This window comes from Leptinotarsa decemlineata, unplaced genomic scaffold (genome assembly GCF_025532065.1).
Source record: "Leptinotarsa decemlineata unplaced genomic scaffold, Ldec_3_MD MMD2_tig00002082_RagTag_RagTag, whole genome shotgun sequence".
Lineage (NCBI taxonomy): Eukaryota > Metazoa > Arthropoda > Insecta > Coleoptera > Chrysomelidae > Leptinotarsa > Leptinotarsa decemlineata.
Window position 1 is genome coordinate 23,593 of NW_027412573.1, and position 22,773 is coordinate 46,365.

The window sequence follows — 22,773 nt, forward strand, 5'->3', positions numbered from 1 at the left end:
CCCTTGATTTATCTGTCAGTTTATAAATTTTATTCAACCGTTATTATAGGACTCCCCCTATAATACTGGCAGGGCAGGGAGCCTTGAGCTCCTGAGGCCACAAAGTTTCAAATGTGAGAAGATTTCACTTTTCTAATTGTAAACAATACCAAAATGTTCATAAGATATAAATTATATTACACCTATAGCACAAATGTTTCAATTCTAAGGGGACTTTAATGAACCCAGGCTCCCCAAGGAAAAAAGGAGGATGTCTCTTCGATACTTGAGACGTCGCTGTTTTGAAGTTATACTTTACCTTTGATATAGCTATATCGCCAGCTTACAGTAGGTTGAGAGAATGAATTCATCTACATAGGCATAAAAGCATATATCCTACACTAATATTCTTCCCCTTTTGGGCAGGTTTGAAGAACATAAACCAACCGTCAACATCAAAGACTATGCCCCAGAGAGATGATGTGGAACCACCACATAAGAGACACAAAATGGACTTCCACAATGAATGTTATTCTGAATGCAGCTCAAAGCCCCCAAAACGAGGAAGAAAAATAATATATGAAAAATATTCCGTACAGAGAAGCATGTTTTTAGCGGTTGTCACTCGTCCAGATATATCATTCTCAGTGAGCAGAGTTAGCAGATATTTGGAAAATCCAGGAAAGCAGCACTGGAAAGCAGTCAAACGTATTTTCAGATACCTAAAGGGTACTAAAAGTTATGGAATTCTATACAATGGTGGGAGCAACGAATATTTAAAAGCGTATTCAGATGCAGATTTTGCAGGAGACATTGATACTAGATATTCAACAACTGGCTATGTTACTTTATTATCAGGTTGTCCAGTTACATGGACATCTCAACGACAAAAGTGTTGCAACATCCACGACAGAATCTGAATATATTGCAGCTTGGGATGCCGCACGAGAAATAATATGGTTGAGAAGGTTGCTTAAAGAAATTGATGTTGACGTTTCAAATCCAACGGAACTTTTTGTTGATAATAGAAGTGCTATAAACTTGATGAGCTATAATGATCATCACAAACGAAAAAAATATCACTGTTGTTTACACCCAATCAGAAAACCAGTTGGCAGATATTTTAACCAAACCCTTACCACGAGAAAAATTTTCAACAAATCGACAAGGTCTGTGGGTAACGTCTTCGAAGTGAACAAAGAGTGGGAGTGTTGAAGTAATCCATGTTCACTTCATTTCGATTGATCTTGTTTTTATGATTCCTTGGAAATCGTTGTTGATTGAATGAGTTTTAATGTCATTGTTAATACATATAAAATGTATCGTTTGTATATTCATGATTAAAACCTGGTTCAGTAGAGTTTACAGTTCGATTTCCTACAAATTACAACAGGTAATACTGCTAGACAATTCTATCTCTAACCCTCATTCCTTCTACAGCAAATTGTCCTCTCCATTTCTCCATGAAAGCCATTTTCAATACATTCCTTTCCCGAATATTCTGAGGGAATACTATACATTCTGCACCCATCACTTCAACTATTCGAATTGATACTTCATGTATTGCTCGATGAACTGCAGTTCGACTCAAACTGCAAAAAAGTTTCCTCACCAACACCCCTTTATAGCTATATCGCCAGCTTACAGTAGGTCGAGAGAATGAATTCATCTACATAGGCATAAAAGCATATATCCTACACTAATATTCTTCCCCTTTTGGGCAGGTTTGAAGAACATAAATCTTTGTTGAGATAATAGATCAAGCATCAAAAATCTAGTCTCTGATAAGTTATTTGTCCCTATCTTAATAACTAAGCTTATATGTGTGTGTCTCCCTCAAGGTGGCTTGCAGAACAAGAATGGTTTTAGAGTTACAAACTTAGGTCTGCAGTGCTCTGTCCGTACAACAATTGTGATCGGTACAACAGCGGTTAACTACTAACTACTGCTACTACTGTATTAGGCATTCATGCAAGGATGTCTAGTCTTATAGCAATACTAACACGAGGAAGCGGTATTCAGATGAAAGAAAGCCTAAAATGAAACAATTCATATTAGATGGAAACGGTTCACTGGAAGTGATGTCCGGGACGATACGTCTGGAGTCTGGACAGAATGATCAAGCTCATTCTCTGAATATATGAGTTGTCTCGTTGATAAATATCAACTCGCCTGTAGTGTCGTGTGGCCTATAGGTTTACTTTTGTCCCAAGAAGCCAAAATTCAAATCAGTAAGATTCTGTTCTCCATAAGCAATGAATCCAACAAGTGAGTTGAATGTTTTACCAGCATCCAAATGCCAAGAATAAAAATTTCCTATTCTTATAAAAGATGATCATACTTGATTAATCCGAAAAATCGAGAAGTTTAGACATAAACTCGAAAATTAGCAAATGGCTACCAAAAGTATCACAACAAATTTTGAATTTCGGCGGCAAGACATTCACGGAACCAAAGTCGTCAATTCACCGTTCCGTGTTCCGTCGGAGCACGGAATCCTTAAAGGGATTCGAATATGTGTTCGAATATAATTAATGCGTTCGAATATATCCTTGTATAGTTGTTTGCAAAAACGGGAACTTAACTGTAAACGGTAACCGATCGAATCAAACTCGAATCCAGTTAAAATATTCATAATTCCTTTCCCTAACATCTACACCTTTCTCAGTTGATTCCAAATTTGTTAACAAATCCCTTGATTTATCTGTCAGTTTATAAATTTTATTCAACCGTTATTATAGGACTCCCCCTATAATACTGGCAGGGCAGGGAGCCTTGAGCTCCTGAGGCCACAAAGTTTCAAATGTGAGAAGATTTCACTTTTCTAATTGTAAACAATACCAAAATGTTCATAAGATATAAATTATATTACACCTATAGCACAAATATTTCAATTCTAAGGGGACTTTAATGAACCCAGGCACCCCTAGGAAAAAAGGAGGATGTCTCTTCGATACTTGAGACGTCGCTGTTTTGAAGTTATACTTTACCTTTGATATAGCTATATCGCCAGCTTACAGTAGGTTGAGAGAATAAATTCATCTACATAGGCATAAAAGCATATATCCTACACTAATATTCTTCCCCTTTTGGGCAGGTTTGAAGAACATAAACCAACCGTCAACATCAAAGACTATGCCCCAGAGAGATGATGTGGAACCACCACATAAGAGACACAAAATGGACTTCCACAATGAATGTTATTCTGAATGCAGCTCAAAGCCCCCAAAACGAGGAAGAAAAATAATATATGAAAAATATTCCGTACAGAGAAGCATGTTTTTAGCGGTTGTCACTCGTCCAGATATATCATTCTCAGTGAGCAGAGTTAGCAGAATTTGGAAAATCCAGGAAAGCAGCACTGGAAAGCAGTCAAACGTATTTTCAGATACCTAAAGGGTACTAAAAGTTATGGAATTCTATACAATGGTGGGAGCAACGAATATTTAAAAGCGTATTCAGATGCAGATTTTGCAGGAGACATTGATACTAGATATTCAACAACTGGCTATGTTACTTTATTATCAGGTTGTCCAGTTACATGGACATCTCAACGACAAAAGTGTTGCAACATCCACGACAGAATCTGAATATATTGCAGCTTGGGATGCCGCACAAGAAATAATATGGTTGAGAAGGTTGCTTAAAGAAATTGATGTTGACGTTTCAAATCCAACGGAACTTTTTGTTGATAATAGAAGTGCTATAAACTTGATGAGCTATGATGATCATCACAAACGAAAAAAATATCACTGTTGTTTACACCCAATCAGAAAACCAGTTGGCAGATATTTTAACCAAACCCTTACCACGAGAAAAATTTTCAAGAAATCGACAAGGTCTGTGGGTAACGTCTTCGAAGTGAACAAACAGTGGGAGTGTTGAAGTAATCCATGTTCACTTCATTTCGATTGATCTTGTTTTTATGATTCCTTGGAAATCGTTGTTGATTGAATGAGTTTTAATGTCATTGTTAATATATAAAATGTATCGTTTGTATATTCATGATTAAAACCTGGTTCAGTAGAGTTTACAGTTCGATTTCCTACAAATTACAACAGGTAATACTGCTAGACAATTCTATCTCTAACCCTCATTCCTTCTACAGCAAATTGTCCTCTCCATTTCTCCATGAAAGCCATTTTCAATACATTCCTTTCCCGAATATTCTGAGGGAATACTATACATTCTGCACCCATCACTTCAACTATTCGAATTGATACTTCATGTATTGCTCGATGAACTGCAGTTCGACTCAAACTGCAAAAAAGTTTCCTCACCAACACCCCTTTATAGCTATATCGCCAGCTTACAGTAGGTCGAGAGAATGAATTCATCTACATAGGCATAAAAGCATATATCCTACACTAATATTCTTCCCCTTTTGGGCAGGTTTGAAGAACATAAATCTTTGTTGAGATAATAGATCAAGCATCAAAAATCTAGTCTCTGATAAGTTATTTGTCCCTATCTTAATAACTAAGCTTATATGTGTGTGTCTCCCTCAAGGTGGCTTGCAGAACAAGAATGGTTTTAGAGTTACAAACTTAGGTCTGCAGTGCTCTGTCCGTACAACAATTGTGATCGGTACAACAGCGGTTAACTACTAACTACTGCTACTACTGTATTAGGCATTCATGCAAGGATGTCTAGTCTTATAGCAATACTAACACGAGGAAGCGGTATTCAGATGAAAGAAAGCCTAAAATGAAACAATTCATATTAGATGGAAACGGTTCACTGGAAGTGATGTCCGGGACGATACGTCTGGAGTCTGGACAGAATGATCAAGCTCATTCTCTGAAAATATGAGTTGTCTCGTTGATAAATATCAACTCGCCTGTAGTGTCGTGTGGCCTATAGGTTTACTTTTGTCCCAAGAAGCCAAAATTCAAATCAGTAAGATTCTGTTCTCCATAAGCAATCGAATCCAACAAGTGAGTTGAATGTTTTACCAGCATCCAAATGCCAAGAATAAAAATTTCCTATTCTTATAAAGATGATCATACTTGGTTAATCCGAAAAATCGAGAAGTTTAGACATAAACTCGAAAATTAGCAAATGGCTACCAAAAGTATCACAACAAATTTTGAATCTCGGCGGCAAGACATTCACGGAACCAAAGTCGTCAATTCACCGTTCCGTGTTCCGTCGGAGCACGGAATCCTTAAAGGGATTCGAATATGTGTTCGAATATAATTAATGCGTTCGAATATATCCTTGTATAGTTGTTTGCAAAAACGGGAAATTAACTGTAAACGGTAACCGATCGAATCAAACTCGAATCCAGTTAAAATATTCATAATTCCTTTCCCTAACATCTACACCTTTCTCAGTTGATTCCAAATTTGTTAACAAATCCCTTGATTTATCTGTCAGTTTATAAATTTTATTCAACCGTTATTATAGGACTCCCCCTATAATACTGGCAGGGCAGGGAGCCTTGAGCTCCTGAGGCCACAAAGTTTCAAATGTGAGAAGATTTCACTTTTCTAATTGTAAACAATACCAAAATGTTCATAAGATATAAATTATATTACACCTATAGCACAAATGTTTCAATTCTAAGGGGACTTTAATGAACCCAGGCTCCCCAAGGAAAAAAGGAGGATGTCTCTTCGATACTTGAGACGTCGCTGTTTTGAAGTTATACTTTACCTTTGATATAGCTATATCGCCAGCTTACAGTAGGTTGAGAGAATGAATTCATCTACATAGGCATAAAAGCATATATCCTACACTAATATTCTTCCCTTTTGGGCAGGTTTGAAGAACATAAACCAACCGTCAACATCAAAGACTATGCCCCAGAGAGATGATGTGGAACCACCACATAAGAGACACAAAATGGACTTCCACAATGAATGTTATTCTGAATGCAGCTCAAAGCCCCCAAAACGAGGAAGAAAAATAATATATGAAAAATATTCCGTACAGAGAAGCATGTTTTTAGCGGTTGTCACTCGTCCAGATATATCATTCTCAGTGAGCAGAGTTAGCAGATATTTGGAAAATCCAGGAAAGCAGCACTGGAAAGCAGTCAAACGTATTTTCAGATACCTAAAGGGTACTAAAAGTTATGGAATTCTATACAATGGTGGGAGCAACGAATATTTAAAAGCGTATTCAGATGCAGATTTTGCAGGAGACATTGATACTAGATATTCAACAACTGGCTATGTTACTTTATTATCAGGTTGTCCAGTTACATGGACATCTCAACGACAAAAGTGTTGCAACATCCACGACAGAATCTGAATATATTGCAGCTTGGGATGCCGCACGAGAAATAATATGGTTGAGAAGGTTGCTTAAAGAAATTGATGTTGACGTTTCAAATCCAACGGAACTTTTTGTTGATAATAGAAGTGCTATAAACTTGATGAGCTATAATGATCATCACAAACGAAAAAAATATCACTGTTGTTTACACCCAATCAGAAAACCAGTTGGCAGATATTTTAACCAAACCCTTACCACGAGAAAAATTTTCAACAAATCGACAAGGTCTGTGGGTAACGTCTTCGAAGTGAACAAAGAGTGGGAGTGTTGAAGTAATCCATGTTCACTTCATTTCGATTGATCTTGTTTTTATGATTCCTTGGAAATCGTTGTTGATTGAATGAGTTTTAATGTCATTGTTAATATATAAAATGTATCGTTTGTATATTCATGATTAAAACCTGGTTCAGTAGAGTTTACAGTTCGATTTCCTACAAATTACAACAGGTAATACTGCTAGACAATTCTATCTCTAACCCTCATTCCTTCTACAGCAAATTGTCCTCTCCATTTCTCCATGAAAGCCATTTTCAATACATTCCTTTCCCGAATATTCTGAGGGAATACTATACATTCTGCACCCATCACTTCAACTATTCGAATTGATACTTCATGTATTGCTCGATGAACTGCAGTTCGACTCAAACTGCAAAAAAGTTTCCTCACCAACACCCCTTTATAGCTATATCGCCAGCTTACAGTAGGTCGAGAGAATGAATTCATCTACATAGGCATAAAACATATATCCTACACTAATATTCTTCCCCTTTTGGGCAGGTTTGAAGAACATAAATATTTGTTGAGATAATAGATCAAGCATCAAAAATCTAGTCTCTGATAAGTTATTTGTCCCTATCTTAATAACTGAGCTTATATGTGTGTGTCTCCCTCAAGGTGGCTTGCAGAACAAGAATGGTTTTAGAGTTACAAACTTAGGTCTGCAGTGCTCTGTCCGTACAACAATTGTGATCGGTACAACAGCGGTTAACTACTAACTACTGCTACTACTGTATTAGGCATTCATGCAAGGATGTCTAGTCTTATAGCAATACTAACACGAGGAAGCGGTATTCAGATGAAAGAAAGCCTAAAATGAAACAATTCATATTAGATGGAAACGGTTCACTGGAAGTGATGTCCGGGACGATACGTCTGGAGTCTGGACAGAATGATCAAGCTCATTCTCTGAAAATATGAGTTGTCTCGTTGATAAATATCAACTCGCCTGTAGTGTCGTGTGGCCTATAGGTTTACTTTTGTCCCAAGAAGCCAAAATTCAAATCAGTAAGATTCTGTTCTCCATAAGCAATCGAATCCAACAAGTGAGTTGAATGTTTTACCAGCATCCAAATGCCAAGAATAAAAATTTCCTATTCTTATAAAAGATGATCATACTTGATTAATCCGAAAAATCGAGAAGTTTAGACATAAACTCGAAAATTAGCAAATGGCTACCAAAAGTATCACAACAAATTTTGAATCTCGGCGGCAAGACATTCACGGAACCAAAGTCGTCAATTCACCGTTCCGTGTTCCGTCAGAGCACGGAATCCTTAAAGGGATTCGAATATGTGTTCGAATATAATTAATGCGTTCGAATATATCCTTGTATAGTTGTTTGTCAGTGAATGAGAACTAAACGAATGACGAGGTATTAAAATATCCCAAAACTTTCAAGGAAGTATTCATTTCAGGTTTAAATAGTCGTCGACCTCAAAACAGAATAAATGACAAAATGAAACCGTAACGCCGTATAGGATGAAACTGCAGTAACGTAAGTTAAAAATAAAAGAGGTAAAAACATAAAGAGTTTCATGATTTCCTACCACGTAGTGACGGCTACATCCACCAATTTATTAACGATTCAATATCCATCTCTTTCAGGAATAAACGATGATACGAGCCAGTGAATAGCATATCATTTGGGACCCGTCAGCAACCCGCCACAGTTGAAACACGACTCCTGCAACAGTTCAAACTGGTCTTTTTCCTCAGTTGAAACTGAGCTCCCGTCAAAATTGAAACCCGTCATCCTTCACAGTCGAAACTTGGCTCCTGAGACAGTTGAAACTTAGATCACATCACAGTTTAAACTCGGCTCTGGTCACCGATCTACCACATTTTGGGGAGAATTACTGGAATATTTAATTACAGAATTATTACTATGTGTTAAAACAACGATAAAAATAAAATAAATACAACAATAAAAATTAATTGGCGCTCCGGGGCGACTTCATTGATTCCAGTGGCGCATTTGCTTTTTCAGCTGCAGAAAACCCGGAAAAACCTGCAGCACCACATCATCTGAGAATTATTCCTGACATTTATTTTGTTGTATATCATTTCACAATGGTTTTGATTTCATTTTAATTCAATGACTTCAATCTCGATTTTCTGACTTTAGACTTTGAATAACATGGGATCATTATCGATTATGAAAGTAATCATGATTTTTTGTGGGTTTTGTAAAATTACGTCCGAGTTCAGACAAAATAACTTTATGAAAAGTAAAGCTTCAGTCTCATACAAGTAAAAGAAGAGAATCAACATAGATGTACTTCTGTTGAATGTATGTAGTTCAATTATGAACTATTCAAAATTTATAAAGTATATAGTCATGTGAACCCATTTACATTGATCTGGTATCAAAATAGATTAAGAAAAAAATTAAAATGAGCTATTTTATATTACATGCATATGACCTATTGGACCTCCTTTGCCATCTATCTGTGAAGGCGTGAACTATATAACCTCGACATGAAAACATTCCATAGGCACAAAAATTTCTACATTTCCATTGGCTCTTCATTCCGTAAGTTCTGCTAGTCAACTCTAGGTGGCGTCCGCGTAAACTTTTCTATCAACGAATCTTATTTTAAAATTCAATAACATTGTCAACTTGATATCTATCTGTTTCAGAAATGAACGATAATACGAGCCGTTAAATAGCATATCATTTTGTAAACGAACCAATTAGAATACTCGATAGGAATACTCGGTTTCTACAATGACTCTTCTGTACTAAAAAAATTCAAGGGTTAGGAGAGGGAGTTGCGTCACAGTATAGTTTCATAATGATACCCAATGCTTTGAGTAATGTAATCGGATGTAATTCACGGAAAGAAAAAAATTGATTTGGCACCTTTTTTGCCATCTGTTTGTGAGGGTACGAACTATGTAACCCCGACAATGAAACATTCCATAGCCAGAAAAATTTCTACATTTCTATTGGATCCGTATTCCAATAAGTTCAGCTAGTGAACACTAGTGGCGTCCGCGTGAACTTCACTTTCAACAAAATAAAATTTAGACTAGATAGAGAGAGATCATAGCTCCCAGGGTAGGCCGCCAGCTTTTTAACAGTGAAGAAGGGCGTGGATAAGATGGAGGGTAGAGCGCCACCCGCTTGATCAACCCGGAGCTATATAGCATACAAAACAAAAACGGGAAATTAACTCTAAACGGTAACCGATCGAATCAAACTCGAATCCAGTTAAAATATTCATAATTCCTTTCCCTAACGTCTACACCTTTCTCAGTTGATTCCAAATTTGTTAACAAATCCCTTGATTTATCTGTCAGTTTATAAATTTTATTCAACCGTTATTATAGGACTCCCCCTATAATACTGGCAGGGCAGGGAGCCTTGAGCTCCTGAGGCCACAAAGTTTCAAATGTGAGAAGATTTCACTTTTCTAATTGTAAACAATACCAAAATGTTCATAAGATATAAATTATATTACACCTATAGCACAAATGTTTCAATTCTAAGGGGACTTTAATGAACCCAGGCTCCCCAAGGAAAAAAGGAGGATGTCTCTTCGATACTTGAGACGTCGCTGTTTTGAAGTTATACTTTACCTTTGATATAGCTATATCGCCAGCTTACAGTAGGTTGAGAGAATGAATTCATCTACATAGGCATAAAAGCATATATCCTACACTAATATTCTTCCCCTTTTGGGCAGGTTTGAAGAACATAAACCAACCGTCAACATCAAAGACTATGCCCCAGAGAGATGATGTGGAACCACCACATAAGAGACACAAAATGGACTTCCACAATGAATGTTATTCTGAATGCAGCTCAAAGCCCCCAAAACGAGGAAGAAAAATAATATATGAAAAATATTCCGTACAGAGAAGCATGTTTTTAGCGGTTGTCACTCGTCCAGATATATCATTCTCAGTGAGCAGAGTTAGCAGATATTTGGAAAATCCAGGAAAGCAGCACTGGAAAGCAGTCAAACGTATTTTCAGATACCTAAAGGGTACTAAAAGTTATGGAATTCTATACAATGGTGGGAGCAACGAATATTTAAAAGCGTATTCAGATGCAGATTTTGCAGGAGACATTGATACTAGATATTCAACAACTGGCTATGTTACTTTATTATCAGGTTGTCCAGTTACATGGACATCTCAACGACAAAAGTGTTGCAACATCCACGACAGAATCTGAATATATTGCAGCTTGGGATGCCGCACGAGAAATAATATGGTTGAGAAGGTTGCTTAAAGAAATTGATGTTGACGTTTCAAATCCAACGGAACTTTTTGTTGATAATAGAAGTGCTATAAACTTGATGAGCTATAATGATCATCACAAACGAAAAAAATATCACTGTTGTTTACACCCAATCAGAAAACCAGTTGGCAGATATTTTAACCAAACCCTTACCACGAGAAAAATTTTCAACAAATCGACAAGGTCTGTGGGTAACGTCTTCGAAGTGAACAAAGAGTGGGAGTGTTGAAGTAATCCATGTTCACTTCATTTCGATTGATCTTGTTTTTATGATTCCTTGGAAATCGTTGTTGATTGAATGAGTTTTAATGTCATTGTTAATACATATAAAATGTATCGTTTGTATATTCATGATTAAAACCTGGTTCAGTAGAGTTTACAGTTCGATTTCCTACAAATTACAACAGGTAATACTGCTAGACAATTCTATCTCTAACCCTCATTCCTTCTACAGCAAATTGTCCTCTCCATTTCTCCATGAAAGCCATTTTCAATACATTCCTTTCCCGAATATTCTGAGGGAATACTATACATTCTGCACCCATCACTTCAACTATTCGAATTGATACTTCATGTATTGCTCGATGAACTGCAGTTCGACTCAAACTGCAAAAAAGTTTCCTCACCAACACCCCTTTATAGCTATATCGCCAGCTTACAGTAGGTCGAGAGAATGAATTCATCTACATAGGCATAAAAGCATATATCCTACACTAATATTCTTCCCCTTTTGGGCAGGTTTGAAGAACATAAATCTTTGTTGAGATAATAGATCAAGCATCAAAAATCTAGTCTCTGATAAGTTATTTGTCCCTATCTTAATAACTAAGCTTATATGTGTGTGTCTCCCTCAAGGTGGCTTGCAGAACAAGAATGGTTTTAGAGTTACAAACTTAGGTCTGCAGTGCTCTGTCCGTACAACAATTGTGATCGGTACAACAGCGGTTAACTACTAACTACTGCTACTACTGTATTAGGCATTCATGCAAGGATGTCTAGTCTTATAGCAATACTAACACGAGGAAGCGGTATTCAGATGAAAGAAAGCCTAAAATGAAACAATTCATATTAGATGGAAACGGTTCACTGGAAGTGATGTCCGGGACGATACGTCTGGAGTCTGGACAGAATGATCAAGCTCATTCTCTGAATATATGAGTTGTCTCGTTGATAAATATCAACTCGCCTGTAGTGTCGTGTGGCCTATAGGTTTACTTTTGTCCCAAGAAGCCAAAATTCAAATCAGTAAGATTCTGTTCTCCATAAGCAATTGAATCCAACAAGTGAGTTGAATGTTTTACCAGCATCCAAATGCCAAGAATAAAAATTTCCTATTCTTATAAAAGATGATCATACTTGATTAATCCGAAAAATCGAGAAGTTTAGACATAAACTCGAAAATTAGCAAATGGCTACCAAAAGTATCACAACAAATTTTGAATTTCGGCGGCAAGACATTCACGGAACCAAAGTCGTCAATTCACCGTTCCGTGTTCCGTCGGAGCACGGAATCCTTAAAGGGATTCGAATATGTGTTCGAATATAATTAATGCGTTCGAATATATCCTTGTATAGTTGTTTGCAAAAACGGGAAATTAACTGTAAACGGTAACCGATCGAATCAAACTCGAATCCAGTTAAAATATTCATAATTCCTTTCCCTAACATCTACACCTTTCTCAGTTGATTCCAAATTTGTTAACAAATCCCTTGATTTATCTGTCAGTTTATAAATTTTATTCAACCGTTATTATAGGACTCCCCCTATAATACTGGCAGGGCAGGGAGCCTTGAGCTCCTGAGGCCACAAAGTTTCAAATGTGAGAAGATTTCACTTTTCTAATTGTAAACAATACCAAAATGTTCATAAGATATAAATTATATTACACCTATAGCACAAATGTTTCAATTCTAAGGGGACTTTAATGAACCCAGGCTCCCCAAGGAAAAAAGGAGGATGTCTCTTCGATACTTGAGACGTCGCTGTTTTGAAGTTATACTTTACCTTTGATATAGCTATATCGCCAGCTTACAGTAGGTTGAGAGAATGAATTCATCTACATAGGCATAAAAGCATATATCCTACACTAATATTCTTCCCCTTTTGGGCAGGTTTGAAGAACATAAACCAACCGTCAACATCAAAGACTATGCCCCAGAGAGATGATGTGGAACCACCACATAAGAGACACAAAATGGACTTCCACAATGAATGTTATTCTGAATGCAGCTCAAAGCCCCCAAAACGAGGAAGAAAAATAATATATGAAAAATATTCCGTACAGAGAAGCATGTTTTTAGCGGTTGTCACTCGTCCAGATATATCATTCTCAGTGAGCAGAGTTAGCAGATATTTGGAAAATCCAGGAAAGCAGCACTGGAAAGCAGTCAAACGTATTTTCAGATACCTAAAGGGTACTAAAAGTTATGGAATTCTATACAATGGTGGGAGCAACGAATATTTAAAAGCGTATTCAGATGCAGATTTTGCAGGAGACATTGATACTAGATATTCAACAACTGGCTATGTTACTTTATTATCAGGTTGTCCAGTTACATGGACATCTCAACGACAAAAGTGTTGCAACATCCACGACAGAATCTGAATATATTGCAGCTTGGGATGCCGCACGAGAAATAATATGGTTGAGAAGGTTGCTTAAAGAAATTGATGTTGACGTTTCAAATCCAACGGAACTTTTTGTTGATAATAGAAGTGCTATAAACTTGATGAGCTATAATGATCATCACAAACGAAAAAAATATCACTGTTGTTTACACCCAATCAGAAAACCAGTTGGCAGATATTTTAACCAAACCCTTACCACGAGAAAAATTTTCAACAAATCGACAAGGTCTGTGGGTAACGTCTTCGAAGTGAACAAAGAGTGGGAGTGTTGAAGTAATCCATGTTCACTTCATTTCGATTGATCTTGTTTTTATGATTCCTTGGAAATCGTTGTTGATTGAATGAGTTTTAATGTCATTGTTAATACATAAAATGTATCGTTTGTATATTCATGATTAAAACCTGGTTCAGTAGAGTTTACAGTTCGATTTCCTACAAATTACAACAGGTAATACTGCTAGACAATTCTATCTCTAACCCTCATTCCTTCTACAGCAAATTGTCCTCTCCATTTCTCCATGAAAGCCATTTTCAATACATTCCTTTCCCGAATATTCTGAGGGAATACTATACATTCTGCTGCACCCATCACTTCAACTATTCGAATTGATACTTCATGTATTGCTCGATGAACTGCAGTTCGACTCAAACTGCAAAAAAGTTTCCTCACCAACACCCCTTTATAGCTATATCGCCAGCTTACAGTAGGTCGAGAGAATGAATTCATCTACATAGGCATAAAAGCATATATCCTACACTAATATTCTTCCCCTTTTGGGCAGGTTTGAAGAACATAAATCTTTGTTGAGATAATAGATCAAGCATCAAAAATCTAGTCTCTGATAAGTTATTTGTCCCTATCTTAATAACTAAGCTTATATGTGTGTGTCTCCCTCAAGGTGGCTTGCAGAACAAGAATGGTTTTAGAGTTACAAACTTAGGTCTGCAGTGCTCTGTCCGTACAACAATTGTGATCGGTACAACAGCGGTTAACTACTAACTACTGCTACTACTGTATTAGGCATTCATGCAAGGATGTCTAGTCTTATAGCAATACTAACACGAGGAAGCGGTATTCAGATGAAAGAAAGCCTAAAATGAAACAATTCATATTAGATGGAAACGGTTCACTGGAAGTGATGTCCGGGACGATACGTCTGGAGTCTGGACAGAATGATCAAGCTCATTCTCTGAATATATGAGTTGTCTCGTTGATAAATATCAACTCGCCTGTAGTGTCGTGTGGCCTATAGGTTTACTTTTGTCCCAAGAAGCCAAAATTCAAATCAGTAAGATTCTGTTCTCCATAAGCAATGAATCCAACAAGTGAGTTGAATGTTTTACCAGCATCCAAATGCCAAGAATAAAAATTTCCTATTCTTATAAAAGATGATCATACTTGATTAATCCGAAAAATCGAGAAGTTTAGACATAAACTCGAAAATTAGCAAATGGCTACCAAAAGTATCACAACAAATTTTGAATTTCGGCGGCAAGACATTCACGGAACCAAAGTCGTCAATTCACCGTTCCGTGTTCCGTCGGAGCACGGAATCCTTAAAGGGATTCGAATATGTGTTCGAATATAATTAATGCGTTCGAATATATCCTTGTATAGTTGTTTGTCAGTGAATGAGAACTAAACGAATGACGAGGTATTAAAATATCCCAAAACTTTCAAGGAAGTATTCATTTCAGGTTTAAATAGTCGTCGACCTCAAAACAGAATAAATGACAAAATGAAACCGTAACACCGTATAGGATGAAACTGCAGTAACGTTAGTTACAAATAAAAGCGGTAAAAACATAAAGAGTTTCATCATGATTTCCTACCACGTAGTGACGGCTACATCCACCAATTTATTAATGATTCAATATCCATCTCTTTCAGGAATAAACGGTGATACGAGCCAGTGAATAGCATATCATTTGGGACCCGTCAGCACCCGCCACAGTTGAAACACGACTCCTGCAACAGTTCAAACTGGTCTTTTTCCTCAGTTGAAACTGAGCTCCCGTCAAAATTGAAACCCGTCATCCTTCACAGTCGAAACTTGGCTCCTGAGACAGTTGAAACTTAGATCACATCACAGTTTAAACTCGGCTCTGGTCACCGATCTACCATATTTTGGGGAGAATGACTGGAATATTTAATTACAGAATTATTACAATGTGTTAAAACAACGATAAAAATAAAATAAATACAACAATAAAAATTAATTGGCGCTCCGGGGCGACTTCATTGATTCCAGTGGCGCATTTGCTTTTTCAGCTGCAGGAAAACCCGGAAAAACCTGCAGCACCACATCATCTGAGAATTATTCCTGACATTTATTTTGTTGTATATCATTTCACAATGATTTTGATTTCATTTTATTCAATGACTTCAATCTCGATTTTCTGACTTTAGACTTTGAATAACATGGGATCATTATCGATTATGAAAGTAATCATGATTTTTTGTGGGTTTTGTAAAATTACGTCCGAGTTCAGACAAAATAACTTTATGAAAAGTAAAGCTTCAGTCTCATACAAGTAAAAGAAGAGAATCAACATAGATGTACTTCTGTTGTATGTATGTAGTTCAATTATGAACTATTCAAAATTTATAAAGTATATAGTCATGTGAACCCATTTACATTGATCTGGTATCAAAATAGATTAAGAAAAAAATTAAAATGAGCTATTTTATATACATGCATATGACCTATTGGACCTCCTTTGCCATCTATCTGTGAAGGCGTGAACTATATAACCTCGACATGAAAACATTCCATAGGCACAAAAATTTCTACATTTCCATTGGATCTTCATTCCAGTAAGTTCTGCTAGTCAACTCTAGGTGGCGTCCGCGTAAACTTTTCTATCAACGAATCTTATTTTAAAATTCAATAACATTGTCAACTTGATATCTATCTGTTTCAGAAATGAACGATAATACGAGCCGTTAAATAGCATATCATTTTGTAAACGAACCAATTAGAATACTCGATAGGAATACTCGGTTTCTACAATGACTCTTCTGTACTAAAAAAATTCAAGGGTTAGGAGAGGGAGTTGCGTCACAGTATAGTTTCATAATGATACCCAATGCTTTGAGTAATGTAATCGGATGTAATTCCACGAAAAAAAAAAAAATTGATTTGGCACCTTTTTTGCCATCTGTTTGTGAGGGTACGAACTATGTAACCCCGACAATGAAACATTCCATAGCCAGAAAAATTTCTACATTTCTATTGGATCCGTATTCCAATAAGTTCAGCTAGTGAACACTAGGTGGCGTCCGCGTGAACTTCACTTTCAACAAAATAAAATTTAGACTAGATAGAGAGAGATCATAGCTCCCAGGGTAGGCCGCCAGCTTTTAACAGTGAAGAAGGGCGTGGATAAGATGGAGGGTAGAGCGCCACCCGCTTGATCAACCCTGGAGCTTATATAGCATACGAAACAAAAACGGGAAATTAACTCTAAACGGTAACCGATCGAATCAAACTCGAATCCAGTTAAAATATTCATAATTCCTTTCCCTAACATCTACACCTTTCTCAGTTGATTCCAAATTTGTTAACAAATCCCTTGATTTATCTGTCAGTTTATAAATTTTATTCAACCGTTATTATAGGACTCCCCCTATAATACTGGCAGGGCAGGGAGCCTTGAGCTCCTGAGGCCACAAAGTTTCAAATGTGAGAAGATTTCACTTTTCTAATTGTAAACAATACCAAAATGTTCATAAGATATAAATTATATTACACCTATAGCACAAATGTTTCAATTCTAAGGGGACTTTAATGAACCCAGGCTCCCCAAGGAAAAAAGGAGGATGTCTCTTCGATACTTGAGACGTCGCTGTTTTGAAGTTATACTTTACCTTTGATATAGCTATATCGCCAGCTTACAGTAGGTTGAGAGAATGAATTCATCTACATAGGCATAAAAGCATATATCCTACACTAATATTCTTCCCCTTTTGGGCAGGTTTGAAGAACATAAACCAACCGTCAACATCAAAGACTATGCCCCAGAGAGATGATGTGGAACCACCACATAAGAGACACAAAATGGACTTCCACAATGAATGTTATTCTGAATGCAGCTCAAAGCCCCCAAAACGAGGAAGAAAAATAATATATGAAAAATATTCCGTACAGAGAAGCATGTTTTTAGCGGTTGTCACTCGTCCAGATATATCATTCTCAGTGAGCAGAGTTAGCAGATATTTGGAAAATCCAGGAAAGCAGCACTGGAAAGCAGTCAAACGTATTTTCAGATACCTAAAGGGTACTAAAAGTTATGGAATTCTATACAATGGTGGGAGCAACGAATATTTAAAAGCGTATTCAGATGCAGATTTTGCAGGAGACATTGATACTAGATATTCAACAACTGGCTATGTTACTTTATTATCAGGTTGTCCAGTTACATGGACATCTCAACGACAAAAGTGTTGCAACATCCACGACAGAATCTGAATATATTGCAGCTTGGGATGCCGCACGAGAAATAATATGGTTGAGAAGGTTGCTTAAAGAAATTGATGTTGACGTTTCAAATCCAACGGAACTTTTTGTTGATAATAGAAGTGCTATAAACTTGATGAGCTATAATGATCATCACAAACGAAAAAAATATCACTGTTGTTTACACCCAATCAGAAAACCAGTTGGCAGATATTTTAACCAAACCCTTACCACGAGAAAAATTTTCAACAAATCGACAAGGTCTGTGGGTAACGTCTTCGAAGTGAACAAAGAGTGGGAGTGTTGAAGTAATCCATGTTCACTTCATTTCGATTGATCTTGTTTTTATGATTCCTTGGAAATCGTTGTTGATTGAATGAGTTTTAATGTCATTGTTAATACATATAAAATGTATCGTTTGTATATTCATGATTAAAACCTGGTTCAGTAGAGTTTACAGTTCGATTTCCTACAAATTACAACAGGTAATACTGCTAGACAATTCTATCTCTAACCCTCATTCCTTCTACAGCAAATTGTCCTCTCCATTTCTCCATGAAAGCCATTTTCAATACATTCCTTTCCCGAATATTCTGAGGGAATACTATACATTCTGCACCCATCACTTCAACTATTCGAATTGATACTTCATGTATTGCTCGATGAACTGCAGTTCGACTCAAACTGCAAAAAAGTTTCCTCACCAACACCCCTTTATAGCTATATCGCCAGCTTACAGTAGGTCGAGAGAATGAATTCATCTACATAGGCATAAAAGCATATATCCTACACTAATATTCTTCCCCTTTTGGGCAGGTTTGAAGAACATAAATCTTTGTTGAGATAATAGATCAAGCATCAAAAATCTAGTCTCTGATAAGTTATTTGTCCCTATCTTAATAACTAAGCTTATATGTGTGTGTCTCCCTCAAGGTGGCTTGCAGAACAAGAATGGTTTTAGAGTTACAAACTTAGGTCTGCAGTGCTCTGTCCGTACAACAATTGTGATCGGTACAACAGCGGTTAACTACTAACTACTGCTACTACTGTATTAGGCATTCATGCAAGGATGTCTAGTCTTATAGCAATACTAACACGAGGAAGCGGTATTCAGATGAAAGAAAGCCTAAAATGAAACAATTCATATTAGATGGAAACGGTTCACTGGAAGTGATGTCCGGGACGATACGTCTGGAGTCTGGACAGAATGATCAAGCTCATTCTCTGAATATATGAGTTGTCTCGTTGATAAATATCAACTCGCCTGTAGTGTCGTGTGGCCTATAGGTTTACTTTTGTCCCAAGAAGCCAAAATTCAAATCAGTAAGATTCTGTTCTCCATAAGCAATGAATCCAACAAGTGAGTTGAATGTTTTACCAGCATCCAAATGCCAAGAATAAAAATTTCCTATTCTTATAAAAGATGATCATACTTGATTAATCCGAAAAATCGAGAAGTTTAGACATAAACTCGAAAATTAGCAAATGGCTACCAAAAGTATCACAACAAATTTTGAATTTCGGCGGCAAGACATTCACGGAACCAAAGTCGTCAATTCACCGTTCCGTGTTCCGTCGGAGCACGGAATCCTTAAAGGGATTCGAATATGTGTTCGAATATAATTAATGCGTTCGAATATATCCTTGTATAGTTGTTTGCAAAAACGGGAAATTAACTGTAAACGGTAACCGATCGAATCAAACTCGAATCCAGTTAAAATATTCATAATTCCTTTCCCTAACATCTACACCTTTCTCAGTTGATTCCAAATTTGTTAACAAATCCCTTGATTTATCTGTCAGTTTATAAATTTTATTCAACCGTTATTATAGGACTCCCCCTATAATACTGGCAGGGCAGGGAGCCTTGAGCTCCTGAGGCCACAAAGTTTCAAATGTGAGAAGATTTCACTTTTCTAATTGTAAACAATACCAAAATGTTCATAAGATATAAATTATATTACACCTATAGCACAAATGTTTCAATTCTAAGGGGACTTTAATGAACCCAGGCTCCCCAAGGAAAAAAGGAGGATGTCTCTTCGATACTTGAGACGTCGCTGTTTTGAAGTTATACTTTACCTTTGATATAGCTATATCGCCAGCTTACAGTAGGTTGAGAGAATGAATTCATCTACATAGGCATAAAAGCATATATCCTACACTAATATTCTTCCCCTTTTGGGCAGGTTTGAAGAACATAAACCAACCGTCAACATCAAAGACTATGCCCCAGAGAGATGATGTGGAACCACCACATAAGAGACACAAAATGGACTTCCACAATGAATGTTATTCTGAATGCAGCTCAAAGCCCCCAAAACGAGGAAGAAAAATAATATATGAAAAATATTCCGTACAGAGAAGCATGTTTTTAGCGGTTGTCACTCGTCCAGATATATCATTCTCAGTGAGCAGAGTTAGCAGATATTTGGAAAATCCAGGAAAGCAGCACTGGAAAGCAGTCAAACGTATTTTCAGATACCTAAAGGGTACTAAAAGTTATGGAATTCTATACAATGGTGGGAGCAACGAATATTTAAAAGCGTATTCAGATGCAGATTTTGCAGGAGACATTGATACTAGATATTCAACAACTGGCTATGTTACTTTATTATCAGGTTGTCCAGTTACATGGACATCTCAACGACAAAAGTGTTGCAACATCCACGACAGAATCTGAATATATTGCAGCTTGGGATGCCGCACGAGAAATAATATGGTTGAGAAGGTTGCTTAAAGAAATTGATGTTGACGTTTCAAATCCAACGGAACTTTTTGTTGATAATAGAAGTGCTATAAACTTGATGAGCTATAATGATCATCACAAACGAAAAAAATATCACTGTTGTTTACACCCAATCAGAAAACCAGTTGGCAGATATTTTAACCAAACCCTTACCACGAGAAAAATTTTCAACAAATCGACAAGGTCTGTGGGTAACGTCTTCGAAGTGAACAAAGAGTGGGAGTGTTGAAGTAATCCATGTTCACTTCATTTCGATTGATCTTGTTTTTATGATTCCTTGGAAATCGTTGTTGATTGAATGAGTTTTAATGTCATTGTTAATACATATAAAATGTATCGTTTGTATATTCATGATTAAAACCTGGTTCAGTAGAGTTTACAGTTCGATTTCCTACAAATTACAACAGGTAATACTGCTAGACAATTCTATCTCTAACCCTCATTCCTTCTACAGCAAATTGTCCTCTCCATTTCTCCATGAAAGCCATTTTCAATACATTCCTTTCCCGAATATTCTGAGGGAATACTATACATTCTGCACCCATCACTTCAACTATTCGAATTGATACTTCATGTATTGCTCGATGAACTGCAGTTCGACTCAAACTGCAAAAAAGTTTCCTCACCAACACCCCTTTATAGCTATATCGCCAGCTTACAGTAGGTCGAGAGAATGAATTCATCTACATAGGCATAAAAGCATATATCCTACACTAATATTCTTCCCCTTTTGGGCAGGTTTGAAGAACATAAATCTTTGTTGAGATAATAGATCAAGCATCAAAAATCTAGTCTCTGATAAGTTATTTGTCCCTATCTTAATAACTAAGCTTATATGTGTGTGTCTCCCTCAAGGTGGCTTGCAGAACAAGAATGGTTTTAGAGTTACAAACTTAGGTCTGCAGTGCTCTGTCCGTACAACAATTGTGATCGGTACAACAGCGGTTAACTACTAACTACTGCTACTACTGTATTAGGCATTCATGCAAGGATGTCTAGTCTTATAGCAATACTAACACGAGGAAGCGGTATTCAGATGAAAGAAAGCCTAAAATGAAACAATTCATATTAGATGGAAACGGTTCACTGGAAGTGATGTCCGGGACGATACGTCTGGAGTCTGGACAGAATGATCAAGCTCATTCTCTGAATATATGAGTTGTCTCGTTGATAAATATCAACTCGCCTGTAGTGTCGTGTGGCCTATAGGTTTACTTTTGTCCCAAGAAGCCAAAATTCAAATCAGTAAGATTCTGTTCTCCATAAGCAATTGAATCCAACAAGTGAGTTGAATGTTTTACCAGCATCCAAATGCCAAGAATAAAAATTTCCTATTCTTATAAAAGATGATCATACTTGATTAATCCGAAAAATCGAGAAGTTTAGACATAAACTCGAAAATTAGCAAATGGCTACCAAAAGTATCACAACAAATTTTGAATTTCGGCGGCAAGACATTCACGGAACCAAAGTCGTCAATTCACCGTTCCGTGTTCCGTCGGAGCACGGAATCCTTAAAGGGATTCGAATATGTGTTCGAATATAATTAATGCGTTCGAATATATCCTTGTATAGTTGTTTGCAAAAACGGGAAATTAACTGTAAACGGTAACCGATCGAATCAAACTCGAATCCAGTTAAAATATTCATAATTCCTTTCCCTAACATCTACACCTTTCTCAGTTGATTCCAAATTTGTTAACAAATCCCTTGATTTATCTGTCAGTTTATAAATTTTATTCAACCGTTATTATAGGACTCCCCCTATAATACTGGCAGGGCAGGGAGCCTTGAGCTCCTGAGGCCACAAAGTTTCAAATGTGAGAAGATTTCACTTTTCTAATTGTAAACAATACCAAAATGTTCATAAGATATAAATTATATTACACCTATAGCACAAATGTTTCAATTCTAAGGGGACTTTAATGAACCCAGGCTCCCCAAGGAAAAAAGGAGGATGTCTCTTCGATACTTGAGACGTCGCTGTTTTGAAGTTATACTTTACCTTTGATATAGCTATATCGCCAGCTTACAGTAGGTTGAGAGAATGAATTCATCTACATAGGCATAAAAGCATATATCCTACACTAATATTCTTCCCCTTTTGGGCAGGTTTGAAGAACATAAACCAACCGTCAACATCAAA